This window comes from Camelus ferus, chromosome 6 (assembly GCF_009834535.1).
Source record: "Camelus ferus isolate YT-003-E chromosome 6, BCGSAC_Cfer_1.0, whole genome shotgun sequence".
Taxonomy (NCBI): domain Eukaryota; kingdom Metazoa; phylum Chordata; class Mammalia; order Artiodactyla; family Camelidae; genus Camelus; species Camelus ferus.
The window spans coordinates 63,057,976-63,085,637 of NC_045701.1; the positions used below are offsets into that span (position 1 = coordinate 63,057,976).

The window sequence follows — 27,662 nt, forward strand, 5'->3', positions numbered from 1 at the left end:
TCTAGATCTTGTGTTCAGTAGTCATATTTGAATCTCAAAGTGCTAAGCACTGGCTTTTTTTTTTCTTGGCACTCCAGCTGTAGCAGCCCCACTTTTCCCTAGGGCAGAGCATGCCATGGATGGCAGAGCAGGAGACGCCAGTCAAGTGTGCAGTGTTGATAGTAGCAAGGAAGACCTAGTTCATGTCTCACAATGTCCTTCTGCTATACTGGAGCGGACCTGTCCCTGTGCCATGTGCCTTAGACCTGTGTGATCCTCCGAACAATCCTCTAAGCTGAGTAAGTTTGTTCTCATTTCCAGATGAAGAAATGAAAGGTTGAAGAGAGGGTGGGCAACTTGTTCAAAGATTCCAGTTGTAAGTGGTGGAGAAAGAACTGAACCTAGGACAGTGTAATTTCAGAGCCTTCATTTAAAATCCTAACAGTGGTCTCATTTACCTTGGTGAACAGCTGACTCTCCAGGAAGTTTGTTAAAAACAATTTTGATAAAGACACACCTCAGGAGATCCTGATCCAATTGGTCTGCGATGGGGCCTGGCCATCTGTATTTCGAACAGTCTCTGTAGGTAATTCAGACACACACCCAAGCTTGAGAGCCAGCTCTGCCACTTGTTCATTGTGAGATTTAGGACAAATTCCTTCACCTCCCAGTGCCTCAGTTTCCTCATTTGTTAAACAGGGGATGATGATACCTGCACCTTTAAGTTATTGTGGGAATTAAACGAGTTTAAAATAAAAGCAGTAGGAAGAGTACATGCATGTAATAAGTGCTTGATAAGCATTAACGATAATCAGTTTTGCTGCCTCTTAGCAGCAACTTACTTACAAAACGTTTTTCAGGAGCACTATTTCCTGGACAGATTACGTACAAGAATAATTGCCTGCATTTCCATAGATTTTTTTAATAGTTTGTGTCTCATAAAGTGATTTTTTTTTTTGTTAGCTTTTTCCTGTAAATCTCTGTTAATGCCAAATTTCGATCCCATGGTCTCCTGTAGTCCTAACCATCTGGAGACCATGTGATGAAGGTAAATTGAAATTAAGTAAGGGATGGCAGGTCAAAGAGAAATAGATCCATGATTCTCGACCTTGGGTGTAACTTAGAAACACAGAGAGAGTTTTAAACAATGCCCAAGTCATATCCTAGATAAATTAATATCAGAATCTTTGGGAGCAGGGCCCAGCCATCAGTATATTTTAATCTTCAGTTAATCCAGAGTGTGGCCACTGGGCCCCGCCCTAGCTCTACTGAGTAGGAAATCTGGGGGTGGGATCCAGTGGTCTGTGTTCTGACAAGCCTTCTGCAAACCTCAGGGCCTTTGATGTGAACCATTTCAGTATCCTCCCCATGTCCAGGTCTCTGTTTTTGCTCCTCTGCCCAGTAGGGTGTGATGTGAAAGCAAGAGAGAAGATGCATTAACTCAGTTCCCTTAAGAAGGTGCAAGCAGGTCAGATCAGTACTATTTATGGAATCGATATTTATTCTAGCCAGACCTGCCCTAGGCGGAGGAGGTGAGGGTCCTTCAGCCTAAATCCCCACATCTCAAGGGGCAGAGGATGCAATTAAGCGAGGCCCCACTCTCTCAGAATGGAGACCATGTCAATATTTGCCTAAAATACCCCTTTTTTTTTCAGTCTTAACTCTTCCTTGGAAGCTCCATGGAGGCCAGTAATACATAAACAAGTTTCAAACCAACCCATCTGCTTCTCATTTCCTGCGGAATGCTAAAATGAGTCTTTTAAGGTTGCTTAAAATACGTCCCTCTCCTTCTGCTCTGCCCCGAGGCACTTGCTCTGCGTCCTCAGACCACCTCAGCCCCTGCGTCCTCCTCCACCTGGGTCCCTTCTGCACAGACTTGGCTTCACACAATGCTCACAGTTATTCCTGGCACTTGCTTTTTTGGCTTAGGGCACAGCCAATGATATCTTTTTCTTCTTCTGTTTAAAGCACTGTCTTCAGTCTCTTCATTTGTCCCTTTCTCCTCTGGCAAGTGTAATGCTATTGACATTTGAAAGTGGCCTGGTTCCCTGGAGTCTGGTAAATGGCCCTGCTGCTAGAATTAGCATGAGGGAACCGTATGCAGAAGCGAGAGCTGGGCTAACAGGACCTGCTCTCCCGGACCTCAGACGCCCCTCTTGGGACCTCCCCAGCACACTTGGGAGATTGGAGTGCCAGGGGGCTGGGGGTGGGACTTGGAGTAAGCCTAAATGTGAGCAGTGACTCCACTCCGTGTGACCTTAAACCACTTGTGGCTTTACTCTGCTTCTGTTTAGCTTCTGTTAAGTAGAGACCTTTGCCATCAATTAACAAGAGTGAGGTCCTATTCAGTTGCAAAGTGAACACCCCATTTTATTGCACTTTGCTTTATTTCACTTCCAAGATATTGCTTTTTTTCTTTTTTTAAACAAATCAAAGGTTTATGGCAACCCCGTGTCCAGCAAGTCTATCTTTGCCATTTTTTCAATAGCATTTGCTCATTTCTGGTTTCTGTGTCACATTTGGGTAATTCTTGCAGTATTTCAAACTTTTCCATTATTATTATATTTGTTTTGGAGATCTGTGATCTGTGATGTTACTATTGTAATTGTTCTGGAGGGCCACAAACCGTGCCCATATAAGATGGTAAATTTAATCGATAAATGCTGTGTGTTTTCTGACTCCTCCACTGACCAGCCATTCCCCATCTCTCTCCCTTTCCCTCCTCAGCCTCTCTATTCCCTGAGACACAACAGTATTGATATTAGGCCAATCAGTAAACCTGTAACAGTCTCTAAGTGTTCAAGTGAAAGGAAGAGTTGTATGTCTTTCACTTTAAATCAAAAGCTAGAAATGATTAAGCTTAGTGAGGAAGGTGTGTGGAAAGCCCAGACAGGCCAAAAGCTGGGTCTCTTGCACTGAACAATTAGCCAAGGTGTGAATGCAAAGGCAAAGTTCTTGAAGGAAATGAGGAGGGCTACACAGTGGATGATAAGAAAATAAAACAGCCTTATTGCTGATACGGAGACAGTTTCAGTGGTCTGGATAGAAGATCAAACAGCCACAACATTCCCTTAAGACAAAGTCTAATCCAGAGCAAGGCCCTAACTCTCTTCAATTCTAGGAAGGCTGAGAGAAGTTAAGGAAGCTGTAGGAAAAAAGTTTGAAGTGAGCAGAGTTTGGGTCATGAGGTTTAAGGAAAGAAACTGTCTTCATAACATAAAAGTACAAGGTGAACCAGCAAGTGCTGATGCAGAAGAAGCAAATTATCCATAGGATCTAGCTGAGGTCATTAATGAAGGTGACTACACAAAACAACAGCTTTTCAATGTGGATAAAACAGCCTTATCTTGGAAGAAGATGCCAACTAAGGTTTTTGTAGCTGGAGAGGAGGAGTCACTGCGTGGCTTCAAAGCTTCAAAGGACAGGCTGACGCTCTTGTTAGGGGCTAATGCAGCTGGTGACTTGAAGTTGAAGCCACTGCTCATTTAGCATTCCAAAACTGTCTTAAGATCGTTAATAATTATGCTAAAGCTACTCTGGCTGTGCTGTCTAAGTGGAACAGCAAAGCCTGGATAACAGCACATCTGTTTACAACATGGCTTACTGAATATTTAAGCCCACTGTTGAGACCTACTGCTCAGAAAAAAGATTCTTTTCAAAATATCACTGCTTATTGACAATTCACCTTGTCACCCAGGAGCTCTGATGGAGATGGACGATGAGATGAATGTTGTTTTCATGTTTGCAACACAACATCCATCCTGCAGCTCATGGATCAAGGGGTCATTTTGACTTTCAAGTGTTATTATTTAAGAAATACATTCTGTGTGGCTATAGCTGACGTAGACAATGAATCCTCTGCTGGATCTGGGCAATGTAAGTTTCAAATCTTCTAGGAAGGACTCACCATTCTAGATGCCATTAAGAGGATTCATGATTCACTGGAAGAGGTCAAAATATCATATCAACAAGAGTTTGGAAGAAGTTGATTCCAACCCCCATGGGTGGCTTTTGAGGGTTTCAAGACTTCAGTGGAGGAAGTCACTGCAAATGCGGTGGAAACAGCAAGAGAACTAGAAGTGGAGTCTGAAGTTGTGATTAAATTGCTGCAATCTTGTGACAAAACTTGAATGGATGAGAATTTGTTTCTTATGGATGAACAAAGAAAGTGGTTTCTTGAGCTGGAATCTACTCCTGGTGAAGATGCTGTGAAGATTGTTGCAATGACAACAAAGGATTTGCAATATTACATAAACTTAGTTGATAAAGAAAAGGCAGAGTTTGAGAGGACTGACTCTAACTTTGAAAAAAGTTTTGCTTTGGGTAAAATGCTATCAAATAGCATTGTATTCTACAGATCATCAAAGAAAGAGCCAATCTATGTGGAAAACTTCAGTGTTGTCTTCTTTTAAGAAATTGCCACAACTGCCCCAGCCTTCAGCAACCACCACCCTGGTCAGTCAGCAGCCATCAACATTGCGTCAAGACCCTTTACTGGCAAACGATTACAACTCACTGAAGGTTCAGATGATGGTTAGCATTTTCTAGCAAAAAAGTGTTTCTTATTAAAGTATGTATATTTTTTAGATATAATATCATTGCACACTTAATAGACTATGGCATAGAGTAAACATAACTTTTATATGCACTGGGAAACCAGAAATTTGTGTGTCTCACTTTATTGCAGTGGTCTGGAACAAAACCCACAATATCTCCAAGGTATGCCTATACTATTAGATTGTGAACAAACTTGGAAAGACCAGTCCAGGGGTTTCAGAGATACTTCCCTCCTCTTCCTTGAGGACTTAATTTGCACCCTATTCTAAGGGCAGAATCCCAAACTCCACACCATCTCCTCAATGTGTTGTTCTGTCCCAACCTTCATCTTCTCATGGTCCTGCCAAGACCAGGTTAGGTAAGATGATAACTACTGTTAATGTCCTAATACACCTTTTCTTCAAATCTGTCAACACCATGAGCCTCAGAATGCCCTGTTTATACCAGGCATTGTGCTTTAAGACTCAGCCCTTAAGGAGCTTGAAGAGACAGGATGTGTGGACAGGCAAAGATAGTAGCTTGAGTGAATCAAACAGATAAGCAAAGGTGAAAGGATTATGCAATTATCTCATACATATATATTGGGTGCCTATTACATGTTATGTTACCTGCTATAACAGTGAACAAAACAGATAAAACCTCTGCCTTCATGGATCTTAGTTCTAATGAGACAAGACAGAGTGTTAAATAAATATATAATACATCAACTTGTGACAGATGTTTTGAAGGAAAATGAAGCAGAGTAAGGTGATCTCAGATAGGAGATCACAGAAGCCCTCTCAGATAAGGCGGCGTTTGAGTCAAAAGTCTGAAGAAAGAGGGGAGAGCAAGTCATCAGAATATCTGGAAGAATATTCCAAGCAAGCTGAATAGTGAGTGCAAAGGCCCTGAGGCGGGAGTGTGCTTAGTGTGTTCTAAGAAGGACAAGTAGGTCACTGTGGCTGGAGGGCAGTGAGTGAGAGGGCCTGGGCAAGATGTAAGGTTAGAGAAGTGACAGGTGTAGGTCACCAATGCCCTGCAGGCTGTGGTGAGGATTTTGGGTTTTATTCTGAGGCCATTAGAGGATTTTGAGCAAAGCAGTGACATGATCTGACTTATACTTTGAAAGGAGTGCTCTGTGTGAGAACTGAGTCTAGGGGTACAAGGGAAGCCTGAGGCCAGTCAGGAGGGTACTATAATAACCCAGGGATAAAATGATGGTGGCTTGGACCAAAGTGACAGGACTGAGGTTGGTGAGATGGGCTAAAATCTGAATATATTTTGAAGATGGACAAAATAGCTAAGGTATGGGATTGTAAACAAAGAGAGAAATTAGGAATGACTCCAGAGTTTTTGGCCTGAACTCAAGATTTTACATTTGTAGGAGGGAGTGGCTGCTTCTGGCTAAGGTAATCAGAGAAGGTTTAATAAAAGACTTAAGATTTGAAATGTACTTAAAAAAAAAAAAAACTAATAGGGTTTTGTGGCTGTAAAAACTCTCAATGGCTTAATCTGAGACTATTTCTTCCTAGACCACCCCCACCCAAACCCACTCCTTTGTTAAATTTTAGCAACCTCTACTCCAGGAGATAAGGGGCTCACCCAGCCCAAGTGAGGTACATCTTGATTCTTTAAGCCAATCGTGGAAATTACTTGCTCTTGCCAGTAGCTGGTTTAGAAATGGGCTGGTTTAGGAATGGGTATGCACCACAATTCTGAACAATGGAACATAAAAGGGAATTCTGAAGAAGGGACTTCTGGGAAATTTTCCAAGTCTAAGATGCTCTGAATTTGAGTTCCTGTGTAAGGACATGGTACGTGAGCTGCCATTGTCACCTTGCAGACAGAAAGGGGCACACTGAGGTCAACAGCCCACATGATGAGGGTGGCAGAGGGAAAAGGTTGGAAAAAGCATGCTTCCTTGAGGGCATCATTGAGTCACAGAGTTACCCAACCCTGGAGTTGCACCACTTCTGGACTTCTTACTATGTGAGATTAAAAAAAAAACAACCCCCTAAACCCCACTCCCTATCATCAAATGCTTTTGAGTTGGAAAGTACATTATTTTAGATAAGCATTCAGGACTGTAGATGGGAAGACACAACACACACAGACACTTAGAGGCAAGATTTTCTCTGAGACAAGAGAACTCGAAGTATATGTTTAGGAAAGAGTAGGTGGAATAATTTGGCATTCGTTCCAAGACTCATTCAACAAATATTTATGGAGCCCTACTATGCACCAGATACTGTTCTAAGATGTGGGATGCTGTGCTGAACAAGGTGGACAGGATCCCTCTTTCCATGGAGTTTATTACCTTGTGGAGGAAAGGTGGGTGGTAATGAAGGAAACACAAGAAGGATAATTTCAGGAAGTTGTAAGTATGATGAAGGAAATAAAATACACTGATGTGATGAGAGGGACTAGAGGGGCTACTTGAGGTTGGGAATGGTACACTCAGGAGACAAAGGGGGAAAGGAGTCAGACAGGCTGAGAAAGTGAAATGAGACTGTGTGGCTTGAGCCTGGGGAGAGAAAGGAGGCGGGAGAGGCCAGAGAGAGAAGCAAGGCCAGATGCTTTAGGCTTTGGGGCCAAGGCAGACAGGCAGATTTTATTCTAAGTCAGAAGGGAAGTAACTGGAGCATGTTTAGCAGGGATGTGATATGACTTTTTTACCTTTGTAACTCTGTCTGGTGGCATCACGGGTGGACCCAAGTGGAGAGATGGGGGAGAGGGACATAAGTCTGGGAAAGCACTCACTGCCACGTAACTTCTTTCCATTTCAACAATCCAACCCAACACTGTGGCTCTTAAGAGAATTTCAGGCGTGGGAACAAGAGCATTGGGGCGATAATTATGCAGAGGCCCTTTCCTCTCCTGAGCTGTCCACTTAGCCATCCTCTTCCTTTTTCTAGGAAAAAAGTCAGCCTTGCCACAACACTAGATACAAAGAGCGGTGTTGATCAGAAATGGAGATGATTATCCAAGTTGCTGGTCACTTTAGGGTAGGGAAATTTGAGTACAGTGCTATCTAAAAGAAATAGCATGTGAGCCACATGGGTGGTTTAACATTTTCTAGTAGCCACATTAAAAAAGTAAAAGAAAGTAAGAAGATGAAATTAATTTTAACGGTATATTTTATTTAAGCCAATGTGTCCAAAACATTATTGCTTTAACATATAATCAATGTAAAAATTATTAATGATTTATTTTTCTTTCTTTTTTTTCTTCCCCCTAAGTCTTTGAAATTGGGTGTATATTTTACACTTACAGCATATCTCCATTTGGACTAGCAACATTCCAGTGCTCAGTAGCCATGTGTGGCTAGTGGCTACTATACTGGACAGTGCAGGCATAGGAATATGGTCTGGGAAGGCCTGAGACAGGGAGGCTGTATCACGGGGGAGCCCTGGACTTTGGCAAGGGCTTCATACCTCTGCTGCTCTGCTCTGGATCCATTCTCTGAAAGAGATGTATAGGTCAGAGGACATGAACATCTTTAGGACTCAATTATTTTCCTAATAGATTACATCTATTTATGATACATAAATTTGGGTGCCAATATCACCAGCTCCTAATTTGGAAATTTGCACCTTAATTTTGTGTGGGTTAATTTAGTAAAAGAGTTAATTGAGCTAAATTAATTTAGTGAAAGAAATTCCATCCTTCTTTTAATCTGCTTCTCTTTGATAACTAGCAAAATTGAATATATTTTCACCTATTTATTATTCGTTCTTTTGTTAATTGTTTTATTACAAGCCTTTGTTCTGTTATCAACTGAAGTCTTAATGAAATTTCTGAGTGATCCGAATGCTTACAAAAGTCAGCCTGCCCATCATACTTTCTCTCCTTGGATTGGCCTCAGGGGCAGCCGGACTATCAGACAGTGCTTAGGAAGCATGGAATCAGACCAAGGAGTGTGCTGATCTCAAGTGTTTCTCAACTAAAACAGATTACAGCCCTCTAAGGCTGAAAGTGTATGTGGGAGTGAAGTGTACTTAGCAGAGATTCCTACCCCTTAGCTGTGTTTGGTGTGGGGGCACTAGTGTGCTTGCTTGGCTGACTAATTCCCTCGTATTCTTTTATTACTCGTATGTAGTGGATCTTTTCCCATCTAAGGTGTAAGTTTCTGTTTACTGCATTACTGTTGCATTCTTTCTGTGCTTCCCTGAAATTACACCAGGAGCACCTAGACTGGAATGCTGGCTCTTCTCAACCTTTCAGTCAAATTTACAATCTCTAGATCTACCCCAATATATAACTAATCACGTTTGTGATGTGGGGAGCTTACTAATTTAATATTGAGATCACCTTTATTTCCAGTTTCTTGGGAGACATCTTGTGATCTTTAAGAACTGACAACAGCTTCTACAAAGTCACCATTCAAGATGATGTCCAATATTAAGCACTCTATTATGTGAAGATGCATTCTATCTCTATGAATATTTAAAAATGAATGAATGTTGAAGATTACCCTTTTGCATTTAAAGAAATACTTTTAAAAATCTTCTAGTTTAAAAAACAAATTTCTTCTGTATCGCACAGGGAACTATATTCAGTATCTGGTAGTAACCTTTAATGAGAAAGAGTATGAAAATGAATATATATGTATATATGCATGACCAGGACATGGTGCTGTACACCAGAAACTGACACATTGTAACTGACTATACTTCAATTAAAAAAACCCAAGAAACAAATATATCAAATACAACAATTTTTCTAGTTTAACATCTTGTGATATTCTGCTATTAAAGTATTCTTCTATCACCAGGTTTGATCCCTCCTTCCATTAATGAATCACGTTGAATAGCTAATATTTGTACATGGCATAAAATTCAGAAGGTACAAAAAGTATGTAGTAAAAATCAGTCTTCCTTTCTCCTCTGACTTCTATCTACTTAACTTCTCTCTTTAGGTTAACTGATGTTATCAGCTTCTAGTTTATCATTCCAGATGTGGTTTATGCATTTTCAGGTATCTAACACGCGCATGTACACACACGCACACGAAGAGTAGTATACCATTTTGTAACTATTCTACCCACGTGTTGCTTTTCTCACTTACCAATATTTTTTTGATGTATTTTCATATCGGTGCATGTACAGTTGTCTCCTTCTTTTTAATGGCTGCATATAATTCGACACGAAGGTAATATGATTTATTAATTGATTTCCTACTAACGGGCAATTGGCTAGTTTTCAGCCAATTTGCATTTACAAACAATGCTGTTTTGTGTTTGTGAATGATTTGCTTGTTGAAATTTGGAGTTAGGATTATCTTTTCCACATACAGCAAACTGAAGAATTTCCAGAATAAATCATTTAACTTGTGGATTACTTGTCCTTAAAAGTCCAAAAGTTCAGCAAATATTTCCTCAACACACATTATGTGTTGGGTATTGTCCCTGTTGGCTCTTTATACAAGAGTAGTCTGAGAGCTTTGAATGTAGAGTTTATGCTTTAAGGCAGCATTTTTCAAACTGCAGGTCAGGGTCTCTTTGTGGGTAATAAAATCAATTTTGTGGGTCAAAACCATCATTAAAAAGAAAGAAAATTATATAATAGAGTAGAACAAAATATTTCAGAGTGCATCGCTCTTGGTAAAACTTTTTGGTGTAGATATATTTTTTTATTTGTGTCCTTGGTCAAGATAATAAAATGTAGGGTTTTTTTTTTTTTTTCCACTATGCGTGATGGTCAAAAATGTTTAAAGCCATTGCTCTCAGGGCTAATATATGTTCTTTCCTCTTTCTCTTTGAAGCATGTGTTTTTTTACTCCTAATGTCTGGGCTCTCTACAAACAGGGAAAGACAGGGCTTTGAGATTCTGCCTCCCACATCACACTCCCGCCCCGAGCCAGGCCCCCAGCCTTAGACTCGGTTAGCCTGGCCCGGAGTTTAGAGTCAGAGGCAGAAGTTGAATCCCAGGCTCCAGCACTTGTGATCTCAGCAGCCTTGGGCAAGTCACTGGACCTTTCAGAACATCTTTTTCTCTCATGTGAGGTGAAGATAACAATACCTGTTCCACAGGGCGATTGAGGAGATCGAGTGAAATATGTGAAAATATCGTGTGGTTTAATAAATTCCCTCCTGTTCCTCAGAGGAGAAAAGCAAACAGCCTATGGTTTAGAAAGTTCTGTTTCCTGAGAAGAGAGGAATGAGCTCAAGGAATAGCCCTGCAGAGAAAGTTAAGAGGGGGCTCTGAACATTTGAATCAAAAAGAGGGGGGAAATCAATGGGAAAAGCTCAGGGCTCTCCCATTTCTCTAACAAGCAGTTATTTTTTATTTCTCCATTGGCGCATGTGGTCAGGGGGCATCTGGAGGTGCTGACAGTGCACATACTGAGTCTGGAGGGGAGAGATGCTGACAGTGTGCCCTTTTCATAAACTTCAGAGGAAGGATTGGGCATCAGACTCTGTCCTCCCTTCATCCCTTGCAGGAGGTGTGGTGGGGTCGCCCCACCTGGAGATCACTCAGGGTGGACATTGTAGTTGAGGGGTGAGGTGGGAGGAGGGGGGTGGGGGAGGGGGGTGTGGGGGAGGGGACTCAAAGGAGAGGAAGCCAGTCTGAGCGCTTGGTCTATCCGAGGCTCATTCCTCACACTCTGAAATTCTCTCTTCTGTGACTGTCTCTGAGCAACAGTCACAGTGGACAAGGTGGGCACAGGCTGTCCTGCTTGCTCATTTTCTCCCTGGAAAACTCTGCAGCCTTCACAGCCTGGGTCCTCCTGTCATCAGATGTATTAACAGGAAGTCAGAGATGTGCTTTTTTAAATAAAAAGTTATTTTTACTTGTTTGTTGTTCCCCTGAATTACGGGGACAGAGGACAAGGGAGTTTCAAGAGTTTTAGGTAAAGACTGGGGATCCCTAAGCACCTGGTGGCTCTTTTGTTTGTTTCTTTGTTTCTTTCCAGTGACTCTGTCCTTAAGCAGCCCCATCCAGGATCTTGGCACCTCATTCTCTGTTCTCTGATACATTGCAAACCAGCTGTGGCCCCGGGGTGCCAGGGTTGACCGGCATGCCCAGGGGAATGGGGGGAAACGGGCAAGAGCAGCCACCCCCACTGCCAAGACGGAGAAAGCCTCAGCCACGTGTGAACAGCTGCAGTTCTGGCAGGTTGCCCAGCACGGCTTGGTGTGTCCATTTGCCAATATTTGTCTCTAGTTGTGCTTTCTTAGAGGTCACCACTGATCTTTAAGTCACCAAATCCCGTGGCCTTTTGTCAGGCCTCATCTTCCAACTGACCAGCCTTTTTCTTATATGCTCCCCTATGGAGCTGATTTCCCCTTGCTTCCTTGACAGCTCTTCCTCCGGCTTGTCCCCGCTTTTTTCTGTATGCTAAGTTTATAACTCTCCCAATCGTCTGTTTTTAGCTCTTTTCGTTCCCTCCTCTCCTTCTCTCTGGGAGAACTTTGGTTTCCTTTGGTAGTATTTCCTTTGAGACTTTTTTCAAGTAATGGTGACTAGCCTAGGCAAAAGGAGGGTTTACATTACAAGGCGTCTGCTGAGCCCAGTGGTAAAGTGAGGGTGAATCTTGGCAGAGGCTGAACCCAGGACCTCGTAGGCACCCAGGAAGCCAGGAGTTTGCTGAGGAACTGGTCTCTGTCTCTCGGCATGTCTGCTCATCCATGTTGCATTCCTGGATGTCTCTTTGCCTCCTTCCTTCTCTCCTTTGCTGGGCCACTATCTTACCTGAGGCCTTCATGACCTCCGTAGTGATTTCGCTACTGTTGGGTGTATCTTTCATCCAAGCTGTCTGCCCTCTGACTTGGGTCCCATGCTTTAGAGGGTCCTCCTTTAGCCCACTTTGCCTGGAACTCTCCAGGGGAAAAGGAATCCACAGAGCCAATGAGTGTTCCCACTCAAAGCCCATTCCCTTTCTAAGACTATTTCCCAGGCCTGGACCAGTCTTTCCTCCAGGTTCATTCTCCTGATGACACCACTGTTGTATTTACTCCTTGGTCTGAAAAGTGCACAAGGGGCAGTTGTCTGTTGGAGTGGGCTACAGTAAGGTGGGAGCAGAAAGGTCAAATGGAGCTTGGACAAGTCTGTTGAACGTACTCTCAAGGCTCTTTGTCATGTGTTGAGAAGTGAGGGGGGGCCAGGGACCAGGGGCCAACTTTCCCACATTCTACCATGTCCCAGCATGGAACTCTGAGAAATGCAAGCATTCTGTATTTCAACTGGCCTTCCACATTGTTTTGAAGGTTTATTTGTCAGTATATGGGAATGGAACATATTTAATTTAATATCTTGTTTGTTTGATTATAACTTTTACACATGTAGCATGTGGACCTCCATTTGTACTCATGCCCTGGGCTGCGCAGACCTTAGGAGCAAGTCTGTGTTTCACTATGGCCAGTTTTTAAAAAAAAATATATTCCCTAAACAAGGCTCTGATTATATCATCACCTGCCTAGAAGTTTTTGATGACGACTCCTCCTGCTTACCGGGAAGGAAGTGGTTCTGGCTGTTCATTATTCTCTGTCAGGTGAAACTGACAATCAAGTGGGACTTGCCTTTCATCAGTAAAAAGGGTCAGGCCAGGCTCAAGTCAGCAAGGGAGCAGCTTTCCGCTTGGAGCTCACGGGGGAAGGTTAGAGGACAGAAGCTGGGGCAGCCTGACAACTAGCAATTGGAGCCTCAAGCAGAGATGGTGTAAGTTCATGCAGACAAGTGTCAGAAAATCAAAGGCAAGTCTAAAGGAAGCTGTCAAGCAGTGGCCTGTCTGAAGTTGTTGAGGAGAGCAGGGCACACACCAAGGTAAAGAAGACTTGATTCCGGGTCACTTCTTGCCTTTGTAACAGATTTTCCTATACTTCCCATGCGCCTGAACTTTGTCCTAGCCTAACGCGTGTAAGACTCTTCAGGGGGTGGGAGTGGCCCACAGGAACAAAGCTCAGTACTTAGCGATACTCAGCAACAGCTTCCAATGAGCAACTTGGAACAATAACGAGCATACTATGTTATGATCAGTCTCCTATTGAACATCTTTAAAGGGACTGAGTTTGAGAATCCATTTTTAAAAATTTCCTTCTAGTTTTATTGAGATATAACTGACATACAGCACTGTATGTTTCAGGTGTACAGCATAATGACTTCCACACATCATGAAATGATTACTGCAATTATGTTCAGTGAACATCTGTTATCTCATACAGATACAAAATAAAAGAAAATATATATTTTTCTTTGTGATGAGAACTCAGGATTTACTCTCTTATTTTCATATGTAACATACAGCAGTGTTAATTATGTTTATCATATTGCATGTTGCATCCCTTAGTACTTATAACTAGAAGTTTGTTAGAAGTTTGTTAGAAGTTTGACCACCTTCATCCAGTTTTCCCTCCCCCACCTCCTGCCTTTGGTAACCACAGATCTGATCTTTTTTTCTATGAGATTGTTTGTTTTAGAAGTATAATTGACCTACAACACTGTGTTAGTTCCTGGTGCACAGCATAGTGAATCAATATTTCTGTACATTACAAAGTGATCACCATAAGTCTAGTTATCTTCTGACACTGTACAAAGATGCTACATTACTATTGACTATGGGAAGGGATAAGTGGGTAGGATTGAAGTTGGGAGAGGCAGCTGGGCAAGATGACATCGCATAACCTTTTCCCACTTCTGTGGTTGAGTCAGGTGCTCGTGCTGGGCAAGAGGATACAGGACTGAATCCAGGCTGACGCTCCTGCTGGGCACAGATCCATCTGCTAAAGCAGTGTGACCCACGAGGTTCTCATCCCAGATTTGAGCTTCACATCAAGAGCTTCACAGAGAAGCTGGTGTTGAGCTTGGGAGACAAATAGGTAATTGTAAACATAGGGAACATGAAGAATTGTACATGCTAGGAAAGCTCTGAGTTTAGACTAAAAAAAAAAAAAAAAAAAAAATCATATGAACAGCTTTCCTGGACTTCAAAAATGGGCGTTAAGGACAGACTCACCAAAATCCATATATCAGGCTGTTCTTTTTTGTAAAACTGTTTTAGTTGCATTAACTGATAGGGGCCTTAATGGAGAGGCCCTGATGGAGGGGCCTCTGGTACTTTGGAAGGAAGTCTTCCTTCCTTCCTGTCTTAAGACGGCTGCCTTGTGAGGAGCTTGAAGAGTCCATTTACCCAGCACTTCTTAAACCAGCATGCGTCAGAACCACCCGGTGGTGCTGGTCAACATGTAGAATGTATAAGAAATTTTTTCTTATTTATCCAAAATAACCTCTTGAAAGCAACTGTAGTAAGAATCTTACTTCTTACAGCAGATCAAAAATTATTTTCTACATTAAAAAAAATTTAAAGCTACTTTAGCTTTACTAGGGAAATTTTTTATGGAGGGACAATAAAATCCCATTTGCAGAAGCTTGAGAAAGGGCAAAATCAAGTTAAAAATTTTCCCCTATTGACTTAGAAATAGTAAGAAAAGCAAAATGTTCTAAAGGTTATATCATTCAGGGTCCTGACCCCATCCCCCTCAAAATTATACAGAGTCATTTGAGAAGACTGTAATAAAGCACTATTTGCAAAAGATGGGCTGGGCTTAGATAAAGAAAAAGAAATGATACACTACTCTTACACTGATAAGTGCAGGAACCATTACCCTCCACTAGACCTTAAAGCGTAAGTGGGACACGAGAGGGTGGGTAGTGACCCAGTTAAGGGAACCTAGAAAGAAAGCCTATGGAGAGGGCCGCCTGGCAGGAAGGAACCCAGGAAATAAATATGCCAACCTCACTGGCCAGCCCTCCCAGAGGCTGAAGGGCAAAGGGAGCCTATCGATGCAGTCTATGTGGCTCAGCCTCTCCAGGCAAAGAGCTGGTGGGGAAGGATGGAGAGTGGATCCTGAGGGGAAAACAGAGAAAATCCAGCATCCATCAGAGATGGCTAGGGGACTGGAGTGATGATTGTGTATCTTAACAAGCACTGAAGAAAACAGTAAGGTGATTTCCTTTTCTATCATCTTGTTTATGTTACCCTATAGTATGTTTATAAATGTAATGGTCTTGTATCTGGGGAGAGAAGCAGAATCCTGTGCCCCATTCCCAGATGTGTAGAATGAAGTCTCATCCCAGAAAGGGCCAAGAATCCTGAACTTAAAATGAGCAATCCAAATGATGCACATGGAACTTTTAGAACCTTGGAGTCACTAAATGAAAGGCTGAACTGTAGCAGTTACATTGTTAGGAAAGTGGTAACAGTCATCCACAGTGGTAACAGTTTTCTATGTTGAGGAAACAATGCTACACGAAGTATGGATGCATGTGGACAAAGACAGGCGAGAACAGACGAGTGAGAAGGGATTTGTTGGTTAGTAAGGATGTTCAGTTTTAAAACTCTTTTCTTTTTTTTTGCCATGATAATGTTCATATAAGAACTTATCAAACTAAAAACACTTCTAAGAGAACTTGGAGCAGATGAAACATTAGGTCACCACAAGGTTCTGACCCCACTCCTGAGGAGTCCCAGTACCTTAACCATGGTATTTCAGTTCTCCTGCCAGGGCTGCTCAGAGTCCCAGACTCTCCCAAGCTAGCTCAGTCCTGAACAGACATCCAGAGGGAACATCCATGGCCTGAAAGAGGAAGGTCAGACCCTGGCTTGGCTTCATAAGAGCCCACAAGCCTTTTAGGTACCAAAGGGCAGGCAGCCTCCTCGGACAAGGCTCACCTTCTCCTGGTCCTGAGTGGCTGAAGTTGGTACTTGGGCTGGGGGGGCTCCATCTATTGGTTTCCTTGTAGCAGTTCCCAGGCATTGAAAGTTATCTGCCCATGGTAATGTTAAGCACAAGGGAAATAACCCTTGGGGCTAGAGACAGCAGGGTTGTTCTGGAAGTTGCCAAGGCAGCACTGCTCTTGTGGCTGTGTCCCTGAGGAGGCCCCGGGCCCTAATGGAGGGGCCCCTGGCACTCTGGAAGGAAGTCTTCCTTCTTACTGTCTTAAGACGGCTGCCTTGTGAGGAGCTTGAAGAGTCCACTTACCCTTGCCTTCCCTTGAAGTCTTCTGCCTTTGACTGCTCTGCTGTCCTGTAAAGCAAACTGTAAAGCTCAGGACAGGGGAGGGGAAACCGTAGGGTCAGCCCAACTTCCCCTAAGGGGCCAGTGAGGTGCCTGCGAAGAGGAAGTTCAGCTGTAGACCTCAGGGCAGAGAGAGGGGCCTTCTCTAACCCCAGAAGGCAGGGAATGCTCATTATATTCCATGTAAAGGGACCCCCAGTGCTTTCTGGGCTGACACTGAGAAGGACTCTTTATTTCTCAGCCACCCTTGTCTGAATTGGCAAGCTTGGGCTGGAGCAGGGAAAAGCAGATCCAAGACAATCATGTGATGGGATTACACCTGCTGAGATAAAGAACAGTGCGGCTCCCTGAGCAAACATTCTTGCAGACTCTGCATTGCAAACTCTGACTCAGGAGGCGCTGGGCTAATTTGTCTTGTGCCAACTAAAGGCAAATGGAGGAGGGCAGAAGCTGGTGGCTTCTCCGGCTGCCTGGTGATTTGAGGATCACTCTAACCACTCCCCTTCTCCACCACTGCCCTCCCATGATGCTTAAAGGAGTAAGGAAATGCACATCTCTTTATTTTTCCAAATCAACTGAAATTAAGCTCTGAGTCCCACCTTGGCCTGGCTGGTGGGATCCTCATTGTTAATTATTAATGAAATTCCCTCTTTCCTTGACTAATCAGTGCTGGAATCCAGGGGTCTACTTGGTAACAGGAAAGTGGAACAAGGGTCTGATATAGTCAGTAAAATAGCTGCCATTATTAATATTGCTCCTTTTGTTATAAGATGCAGCTATTGGACTAAAAGGTTTGTAATCACAGTGTCTTTTTAGCTGCAGGCTCTGCCATAAGGGGGACTTTGTCCGTGTTTACAAGGTCATAAATTAGAGATTGTCCTTGAGGCAATGGTGATGCGCCAGATTTAGGGTGGAGGAAGGAGCTTTGAGGAAACTTTAGACCTTCTCCACATAATCTGGGCTGGTGTCCCCCATTCTTCAATATAGATAATTAATACTCGCTCATTTCCATGTATATGGCCACATAAACAGCTGAGAGCATCCTCCTTTCCCCAGATTGCTGCCACTGAGACCCTCCTGCATAGACATTCTAGAGTCTTGACTGCCAGGCACCAACTGCTTCCCCAGACCCCTCCCACCCCAGAGCACTGCACAGAGGAGGCAGGGTCTCCACCCTTTGAGGATGCCTCCTTTTACATGTACCCTCCTCAGGCTTATAGAATTCAACTCTCTCCCTCATTCAGGAAGCCCCAGCTTCTCTCCACGCATCCCCATTCCATCCTCTGGGGCACCTCCAGCTTAATTTCTTCTTGGGCTTGACCCTTAAATTGGAAAGAAGCCATTAGCTAACCACTGTCATCCCCCAAAACAAAATGAGAAGCTGAGACCACTGAACACAAAGTCTTGGTGGATTTGTGGAGCCAGTGAAGAATAGAAATTGTTTGTTTTTCTTTCTTTTTTCCCTATAGCAGGATGGAAAATAAGCCTCATTCAGTTATCACGCCTAAAACTGTCTCCAGAGTCACCCCTTTGGGTGGGGATATTGCTGTCTGTGAGGGGTCCTAAGATGTCCAGTTGGGCGAGGTAACAACATATTACTAGAACCTTACTGTAAGGGGTTCATTTGACACTACCGGGGGGTGGCAGGGGGGAAAGTAGGGGTGAGGAATGTGTGTCTTGGGGGCGGCTAGCTCTGCCCCACAACTGGCTGACTTTGTGGTTGTCTGTATCAGGTGACGCTGACCAGGAAGGCCTTTCCTCTTTCTGTTGAAGATAAGCTTGCACGTTTCCTGTGGTTTGTTAGGGCTGGGCCACCATATTCTAGGCAGGTAGCTAGGTGGGGTGATTAGCTCAGATATCAAATCATCTGGGAGTTATTGCCATTTTGTAAGAAACAAAGACTGACAAGGCCAAGCTAAGAACAAGGAGGGAATCAGAACACAGGTTCACATAGTATCTATCTGGCTGAAGCACTGAGCGGAGATCTCCTTTAGTGCCACCATGGTGGTGGTTGGCGGTGACTTCATTAAACTTGCAGGGTCATGGGCAAGCACTGAGACAGAGTTCTCCCCGGGACTGCCAGGGACCACTAGACGGCTCTTGGGTCCCCTCTGGAGTAACAGAAGCTACAAGCAGACTCTGGCTGGAATCAAGTTCCTCCACTTACCTTCTGTGCAACCTTGGCTCTTAATGTTCTGTGCCTCCGTTTTCCCATCCCTGAAATGGGGTAATATCATACCTACTCCACAGGGGTTTTGTGGGGATTTGCTCTTATATTTAAAGCACTTGAAAGAGTTCCTGGCACCTTGCAGGTGTTCTGTAAGTGTTTACTGTGGTAGTCATTGTTGTTGCTGTTTACAGCCAGGTGGATCACAGAGCCAGGAGCCTCTGGCAAGCCTCTGGAGCTGCAGCTAGAAACAATTATTTACACTTGCTCCCAGCCTGCTTAGGGCTACAGATGTGATAATAGCTGTTAAACACTGTAGGAGTTTCCCTGGAAAGGGCAAAATACCTAGGTGGTTGAAATACTGCCCTGCTGGTAATGGTTTGAGGGGCTTTGCAAGGCTTTCTGGTCCCAATACATCTCTGTCACGGGCTTGCCTCAATGCCTAAAATTGTCTCCAGTGCTTCCTGGAGTTCTCAAGAGGTAACCCAGTCTGCAGCCAGACTGTGGATCCTGACTCTGTATTCACTAGCTGAGAATTCTAGAGAAGTTACTTAATTTCTGGACCTCAGTTTGCTCATCTGTAAAAGTAAGACTAATGAAAGTGCCCTCTTTGTAGAGTGTTTGGGAATTAAATGAAATCGTATGTGTAAAGGTTTAGCAAAGAGCCTGGTATACCCTAAATTCTGGTGATGGTGATGGTGGTTTTAACTAGAGAAGGCAGCAATTAATGATTTAATATTTATTAATCGACACACACTCAATTTTAAACATTTTATAATAAACATTATTAAGTATGCAAAAATGTTGAAACAGTAACACAGAGAACACCTTTATACACACCATTTATATGCAACAATTGCTTTATCTGTGACTTAATTTTTGCTGTTATTCATGTTTTTGTGCAGTTATTTCGCTGTTGTGTGCATATGCATTTTCCCCCTCAGTCATTTAAGTTGCAAGCATTATGACACTTCAACCCTAAATACTTAAGCATGTAGCTCCTCCAAATAAGGAGATCCTCCTACATAACCATATACCATTACTCCATCTACAACAATTGATAATGATTTTTAAATATTTTCTAATACTAAGCCAATAGTCACACTTTTTCTGTTGTTCCCCAAATGTCTTTTAGAGTTGTTTTTTTTCCAACCAGAAACCAATCATACATGCATGCATTGTGTTTGGTTATGTCTCTTTAAATCTAGAATAACCTCACCATCTTTCTTTTTAGGGGCATTGACTTTTGAAGAGGCCAGACCATCTGTCTGATAAAATGTCCTACATTCTAGATTTGTCTTATTGTCTCCTTGTTGTGCTGTCTTCAGTGAAAATTTTGAAAAAGGAGGAAAAAACCTGGAGCTTGAACTAGAGTCTCTGGGCTGTCACAAGGACATGTAATCCTACTGCCCATAGGAAATGAGGGAGGAAACCAAAAAATAAGGCATACTCATTTTTTGAAACTCTAAACCTGTTAAATACAAACTTCCTATTCTCCACCTGCCCCCCGCCCCAGCCCCTAGCAACTACCATTCTACTTTCTATAAATTTCACTACTAAGAACCTCAAATAAGATGACTCTTACAATTTTTGTCCTTCTGTGATTGGCCGATTTCACTTAGCATGATGTTTTCAAGGTTCATCCATGTTGCAAAATGTGTCAAATGTCCTTCCTTTTAAAGACTGCATATCATTCCATTGTATGGATATACCAGATTTTGCTTGTCCACTTGTCTGTTGATGGACACTTTGGGTGCTTTTATTTTTTGGCTATTGTGAATAATTCTGCTATGAACATGGGTGTATAAATATGTCCACAACCCCGCAAGGCACACTTACTTTTACCTTTTGTCCTGGAGCTAGCCCTCATGAAGCCTCCAGTAACATAGAAAATATGTTGTAAATCCAATTTTCTTTTCTATCATTCTCTCCCTTTTTCTAACATCTAACAATGTAACTGCTCGTTTGGTCTTGCTACTGTCTGGAGTCTACAGCCATCCACACCAGCAAGTAAAGTCTGGACACTGCTTATCCTGGCAAGTGTGTTGATTATGATAATATCCAGGTGTAAGAAGCTGAAAGTGCCAAACTTTTAAAGCCACTAAATGCAAAAGGTCAGAGATGCCCTTTTAGATCAATTTAATGAATTTTTAATCCGTCAGGCTCCCATACTTCAAGGGGCTGTCTTATTAAAGGTATTTATTCCAAGCTTCCAAATTAATATGTGTGATTTATATCTGGCTACCCTCAAACTACAAGTAGAAGCAAGGCAAAGTGGAATGAACTCTAAACTGTATCATCAGGAGATGGGCATCCAGTATCTGAGCGCCGTTAATAACCATGTGACCTGGGGCAAAGCCTCAACTTTAAGTGGCTCAGTTTTCTCATCTGTCAAATAGGGAGTTGGCTGATAGCCCTCAAATGTTACCATTACCTAAGCTACATTTTATTTGTTTGCTGAAATCAATAATAGGGAGGCAGTTGTGGAAATGGGAAAGCCCTAAAGTTGAGTTCCAGCTTTTCCACAAATTAGTGGGGTGATCCTCAGCAGATCCCTTAATTTTCTGAGCCTAAGTTTTCTAACTTGCAAAACAGAGATGATAAATATATACTTTTTTCTTTTCCATTAGAGTTTATTACAAGATATTGAATATAGTTCTCTGTGCTATACAGTAGGACTTTGTTGTTTATCTATTTTATATGTAGTAGTTTGTATCTACTAATCCCAAACTCCAAATTTATTCCCCCTCTTTTGGTAACCATAAGCTTGTTTTCTGTTTTCTACATCTATGAGTCTGTTTCTGTTTTGTAAATAAGTTCATCTGTATCATTTTTTTTAAGATTTCACATATAAGTGATATCATATAATATTTATCTTTCTCTGACTTACTTCACTTAGTATGATAATTTGTAGATCCATCCATGTTACTGCAAATTGCATTATTTCATTATTTTTAATCTCTGCATAGTATTCCATTATGTGTATGAGTGTGTGTGTGTGTGTGTGTGTGTGTGAGTGTGAGTGTGTGTGTACCACATTGTCTTTATCCATTCATCTGTTGATGGGCATTTAGGTTGCTTCCATGTCTTGGCTATTGTAAATAGTGCTGCTATGAACATTGGAGTGCAGGTGTCTTTTCAAATTTGAGCTTTCTCCAGAGGTATCCCCATGAGTGGGATTGCTATATCATATGGTAACTCTATTTTTAGTTTTTTAAGGAACCTCCATACTGTTTTCCAAAGTGGCTGAACCAATTCACATTTTCACCAATAGTGTAGGAGGGTTCTCTTTTCTCCACACCCTCTCCAGCATTTATTATTTGTAGACTTTTTGATGATGGCCATTCTGGCTGGTGTGAGGTGATACCTCAATGTAATTGTGATTTGCATTGCTCTAATAATTAACAATGTTGAACATCTTTTCATGTGCCTATTGTGTGTCTTTGGAGAAATGTCTATTTAGGTCTGCCGATGTTTTGATTGGGTTGGCTTTTTTTGTTGTTGTTACTAAGCTGTGTGAGCTGTTTGTATATTTTAGAAATTAAGCCCTTGTTGGTTGCATCATTTGCAAATATTTTTGATGATAAATATTGCAGAGAAATAATAAAGATTATAAGTAATGAAGTATGGTGAAAAGGTTTTGTAATTTTAAGGTGCTATAGGATCCCATGAGAGTGATTACACAGAGGATTTTAAGCCATAAAGAGCTCTGCAAATGTAAGAAATTACTATGAAGTAAAGGCACTATTCTTAGTGACTCACTTATATAAATACATTTTACATTAAAAAAATAGATTTTAAATCCTGTTCCCCTCTAACCAAGAATCCATTCTCTTTTGGCCCTGGGTATTTCATTAAATTACTTTGCATATTGTGGTAGATCCTCCTCCCATCTCTGCTTTGTAAACTTTGAACAGCTGTTTGAAAGTGCTTGCTTTATTTTGTTCCAGAACTTGTTGCAGCATATCTTGTTTCAACAACCCTCCAACCTGACAAATGGAGCTTTGGTTTTGCCAGTTGTGATGACTCTAAGGCTCTTTGCCAATCTTTTTAGTCCTGGAACACTTGATCAGCTAGTTGGGTTGCATGTTGCTTTAACCACTGAAGAGCAGATTCCCAGGCTTTGCCATGTTTTACAACCTGCAATTTAATTATGATTGTTTAACGAGTGATCCTCACCAGAGCTTAAAATAGCTTCAAGTAGTTCCTATCAACGTTCGTTCACTCTTCTTTTTATAACCATGCGACCCTCTCTTCTAAGGAACTCCCTGTGTTTCCAATTCTAAGAGGGAATATTTGAGGAAAAGAATACGGGAATAGATGAGCTCACTTCTGAGCTAAGAGCTCAAGGGTTTACAGACTGTTTTAGCATTAAGGATAGTATGCTGGGATAAATGATTCGTATGCATAAGAATTACCTGGAATTCATAGTAAAAATGCAGATTTCTGGACCCTGACCCCAGCAGTCCTCTGATTAAGGATTTCTGGGGTGGGTCATTTAAAATATGTTCCTCAGGTGATTCTGATGCTGAGGTCCACATTTTTAGAAACTTGTGGATAGAGCACTGGTTCTCCTACTATTTTAAGCAAGTTAACCACAGATGAGCCACAAACTTGCTATGCCCAGTCTCCATGTTTATAAATGGCCATAAAAACAGCAACTGCCCTCCCAACCTCATAGGTTTGAAAAGGGAGTAAAATGAAGGAACAGACGTGAAACTGTTTTAAGAAGTGAAGAGTTCATACCAGTGCAGTCCTCTTCATCAGCATTCCGTGGCCTCAAGGGAGTGGACTGCATCCTGCTGGCAGCATCCTGCCCTCACCGGACTAAGCCCTTGCAGGTTTTCATTTGAAGGGAGGGGAGCTCTGATGACCTGCATTTGCCCACTGGGTCCAGACCTGCTTACCTAGGGTTATGCCCTTCCTGATGGAGGGCTACAGGACCACACAAATTTCTGTCTGAAATCTTGCCCAAAAGGGATCTAGGATGACCATCCTAACAGGCCCAGGTCCTTCTTGAAATCTTGGTATATCTGTATCATTAATGAGCCTGTGGATTTCATTTCTTACAAGGTCACATCATTGCTGGGCCACACATGTCCTCTCTGAGCCAGGGCTTGTACCTGAGGGTTTGCAGTCCACACCCAGCCCTCGTGCTTTGGCAGGGTTCCCAGGTACAGTATGTACCTTTTGAAGTTCACAGTGATCAACTTCACATTCATCTTTTCTCCTTTGCTCTGTTCTAATCTCTTTGGCAAGAATCTTTACAGGGTATTCTACCTGTTTGGGCCACATCCATCTTGGGGAGAATCCCTTCCAGTTAAAGCACACTGGCCTTCTCTTTCAGCTCTGTTGGGCAGCCTACCTGCAAGGCCCTTGACTGTTTGTGGCTTTGTTTAAGTATTCTGCAATTTCTGATGAGTTTCTGAGCATTTGCAGTTACTCTGGCCCACTAAAGAGCAAAGAGGGACATGCTTCCTCTCCTAATATTAAACAGATTTTTCTCCTTGCTCACTCTCTCACTCATTCACTTGTTCATTAAACAAAAATAATCATTGAGCCCCAAGGATGTGCCAAGCTTTGGAGAGACAGCACAAGACAGACAACAATCCTACTCTTACAGAGTTTCTGTTCTAACGGGGGAAAACGGCCAGTTAATAAGTGAACAAGAAAATTTAAGGTAATGGTAAATATTAGGAAGAAAAGATACACTGTCATGTTATGCAGAGTGAATGAGGCTGGGGAATACTATTATATTACAGGGAATTGCTACCGTAGACTAGGTAGTCAGGAAAGGCATCTCTGAGGAGCTGACTTCTGAGGTGAGAGTTGAATGAACCAGCCTTGGAAAGATTGGGCACTGGAAAAAATGTTACACAAGTTTTTCTTCTGATGGCTTCTGTGGTATTTTGCAAAGAAAGGAAATCCCTAGAAAGTCTTACTCTCTGATCACAATGACATTGTTATAAATTATTGCTGGTAGCACACAGCAACCCACCAGACCGAGTACTTGGCATAGCCCTGCCACAGCTCTGTGCCCCCTTTTAAAGCATCACTTTGATCAGTAGTGGGAATAGAACCCCTCAGAATAGCTTCCTGAAAAAGCCTACTTCATCTAATTAAATGAAGCAGTTTACTAAAGTGTTATGCTTTTAGAGCTCCCACCCCTCAAAATATCCTGGACTTTCATCCTGGAGACTGAAAGTCTTTCTAACCAGTTCTTCATTCTATAGCCACTGAAAAGGCTTAAAATGCAGCCCCCTCAGGAGAAGTAGCAAATTGGCCCTGCATCCACACTAGCGTTCTGAACCGGTTACAGACTCTTTTTGGAAAGGGAAGGGGGATAGCAAGAGACACGCTGGAGAGAACTAGAAAAGGAAAGTTGAAGGAGAGAGAAGAGGCAAAGAAAGGGGAAATGGGAGGGTAGAAAGGCCACGTGTCCTTGAGCAATTTATTTAATCCCTAAGGATTGCAACCTCTCTAGGCTTCTCCAGAGCTTGAGGAAGTCAGGCACAGTTGGTGTTGGTCAGAGGGGTTGGCTGTCTCCTCTCCTGCTTCCATCCTGAAGGCTTGTTCTTACATTTCAGAAGGTGGATTTCCCTGTAGGAGGGAGTGGTGTGTATCTGGGACCCTGTGCCTCAGAGGAAGTGTAGAGGGAAAGCCTGAATAATTAATGCCCAAGAATGGTAGGAAAGTGACACCTCATTAAGCAAATGATTCTTCATCTTTAAGAAGGAGCCTAGTGGGTAAGACACCCTCTGTGGGATGAGGCCTCCCTCCATTGGTAGTGACCACCATCACCGGTCCACCCCTCAGGAGCGCTGTTTGAGGGCTACCTGAGCAGGAGACAGGGTGGGGTGGGCGTGTGCATGGGAATCCAGAGGGGTCATTCCCTCATACCCTGCACCGAGTTGGAAGGGTGAAAAGAATGGGGAAAAGAGGTGGAAATAAAAGTCCTAAAAAGCTATGTGGACTAAGTCAACGAATATTTAGAATAATAAAGTAACCCAAATAAATCCTGAGGCCATAAGAAAGCTTAGTTTCCCAGAACCTAAGAAAAAAATTAAGCCTGCATTCCAATCTTTAGAAATGCAAATCTCTAAAAGAACACCAAAGAGAAACTGATTCATAACTCAGGGATGCATCTTAAAATCCTTTTTCTCGCCTTAATCTGCATCTGAAAGAGACTTTTACTCACCAAACCCCTCAAATTGTCCCCAGCACCCAGGCCAGGTGTTTATTTCCCCTCTTTATCCCCCTACCCATCTCTTCTCACCTGTCTAATCTCATTTCTCCAACTCTGCATAACAAAAGCTTACAAACTGATTTTGGAAAAGACAGGATTGTCCTTAGAGCAGTACTGTTCAGGGGAACTATGTGAGTCACATATGTAATTTAAATCTCTCTTGTAGCCACATTTTAAAAAATAAAAAACAAACAGGTAAAACTACTTTTAATTATATATTATGTTTAACCTAATATGTCCAAAATACTATTATTTCAACGTGTAAGCAATATAAAATTATTCAGGAGAGAGCTTATTTTTTCATACCATGTTCTTGAAATCCAATGTGTGTTTTTCATTTACAGGACATTTTAAAATGGACTGACCACATTTTGCGCGCTTAATAGCCACACGTGGATAGTGACCTTATTGGACAGTGCAGCCTTACAGGGTAGGTGAATGGGCAGGGTCAGGGGAAAGACTGGACTCCAAATCCAGGGAGATGGCCTGGTTCATTGAAGATGTTTACACAAGTTGGTGCAAGAACAAAGTTACAAGAATAAGGACAATGTGCTCAGTTTTACTCAGAGGCAAATATATTCAATTTTTAAGTTTTGAGACTGTGTTGCTGCCAAAGTGAGATGCTCCTCACAGAAAGACTCATTTATGAAATAACAGTAGTAATTGATGGTAGTTTTATTCTTCTTAATGTCCTTCTGTGAGTACATAAAAAGATGGTGATAACAGTGCTCACCCCATTAAAAAAAAAGGTTTTACTGGACCATGAAGTCCAAATGTCAGGAAATCACTGTTTTATAGCACACATAGTCTTTTATATATACCATACATTAGTCCATTCAATCGTCCTGACAACTGCATGGTGTATTTTTTTGTTTTTGTTTTGAAACAATCACATATTTCCAAAAAAGTTTCAAGTATAAAACTTTTTTTCCTTGAACCACTGAGAGAAAATTGTTGATTTAATGTCCTATCATCCCCGAAATGTTAGAGTGTATTTGTTACAGAAACGACAGGCCAGTCAAGAAACAAGCACCACTCGGAGTGTTGGAGTACACTCAGATGTATTACGCCGGCGGGCTCAGAGGGGCTTCTGCTCCGAAGCTCTGAGCCACCTCCAAGACGTGCGCAGGAGGTTTTAGAGGGTAAAGTACAAGCTTGGGGTATTTGGCCAATAGGCATGGAACAGCTTTAGCAGCATTATCATCACAAAGGAGGAGGCAGGGAGTCAGCAAACCAACATTCCAAATCCAGATATGTATCTTTGAAAACCCAGCTGGCTAGCAAAAAAACATGAACAGCAAACCAACACTAATTAACCTAGATTTACAAGTTAGTCCAGCAGAACTCAGATCAGTATTCCAATACTTAGATTTGTGAGTTATCTTGTTAGCCCAGCCCAGCCTTTCCTTCACATTCCTAGACTTATCTTGTTAGACCAGCCCGGCTTTTCCTTCACATATTTCCTACAACATAACCTACAAAACCACAATACAGTTATGAAAATTAGGAAGTTAACATTGATGCACTACTATGATAGTAGTTCCTTCGTACTTAGGTCCCTTTCAAGTTTTAACAGTCGTCTCAGTAATGTCTTTAACCTCCTTCAGTCTGGATTTCCTTAGTCTCTTTGCCTTACCTGATTGTGATGCTTTTGAAAATAACAGACGAGTTATTTCATAACTAATAAGTATTTAGTGGGGAGTTCATTTAAAACTGTA

General features: G+C 42.2%; 1 long non-coding RNA gene across 1 annotated transcript in view; it reads left to right on the forward strand.

The window, feature by feature from the left end:
• LOC116664307 overlaps nt 1-26,968 on the forward strand; it is a 117,521-nt gene extending 90,553 nt beyond the window's left edge. The window contains exon 3 of the long non-coding RNA XR_004320757.1: nt 26,289-26,968. This is a non-coding gene — a long non-coding RNA (uncharacterized LOC116664307). The remainder of the gene's footprint in view (nt 1-26,288) is intronic.
• The last annotated feature ends 694 nt before the right edge of the window (nt 26,969-27,662 follow it).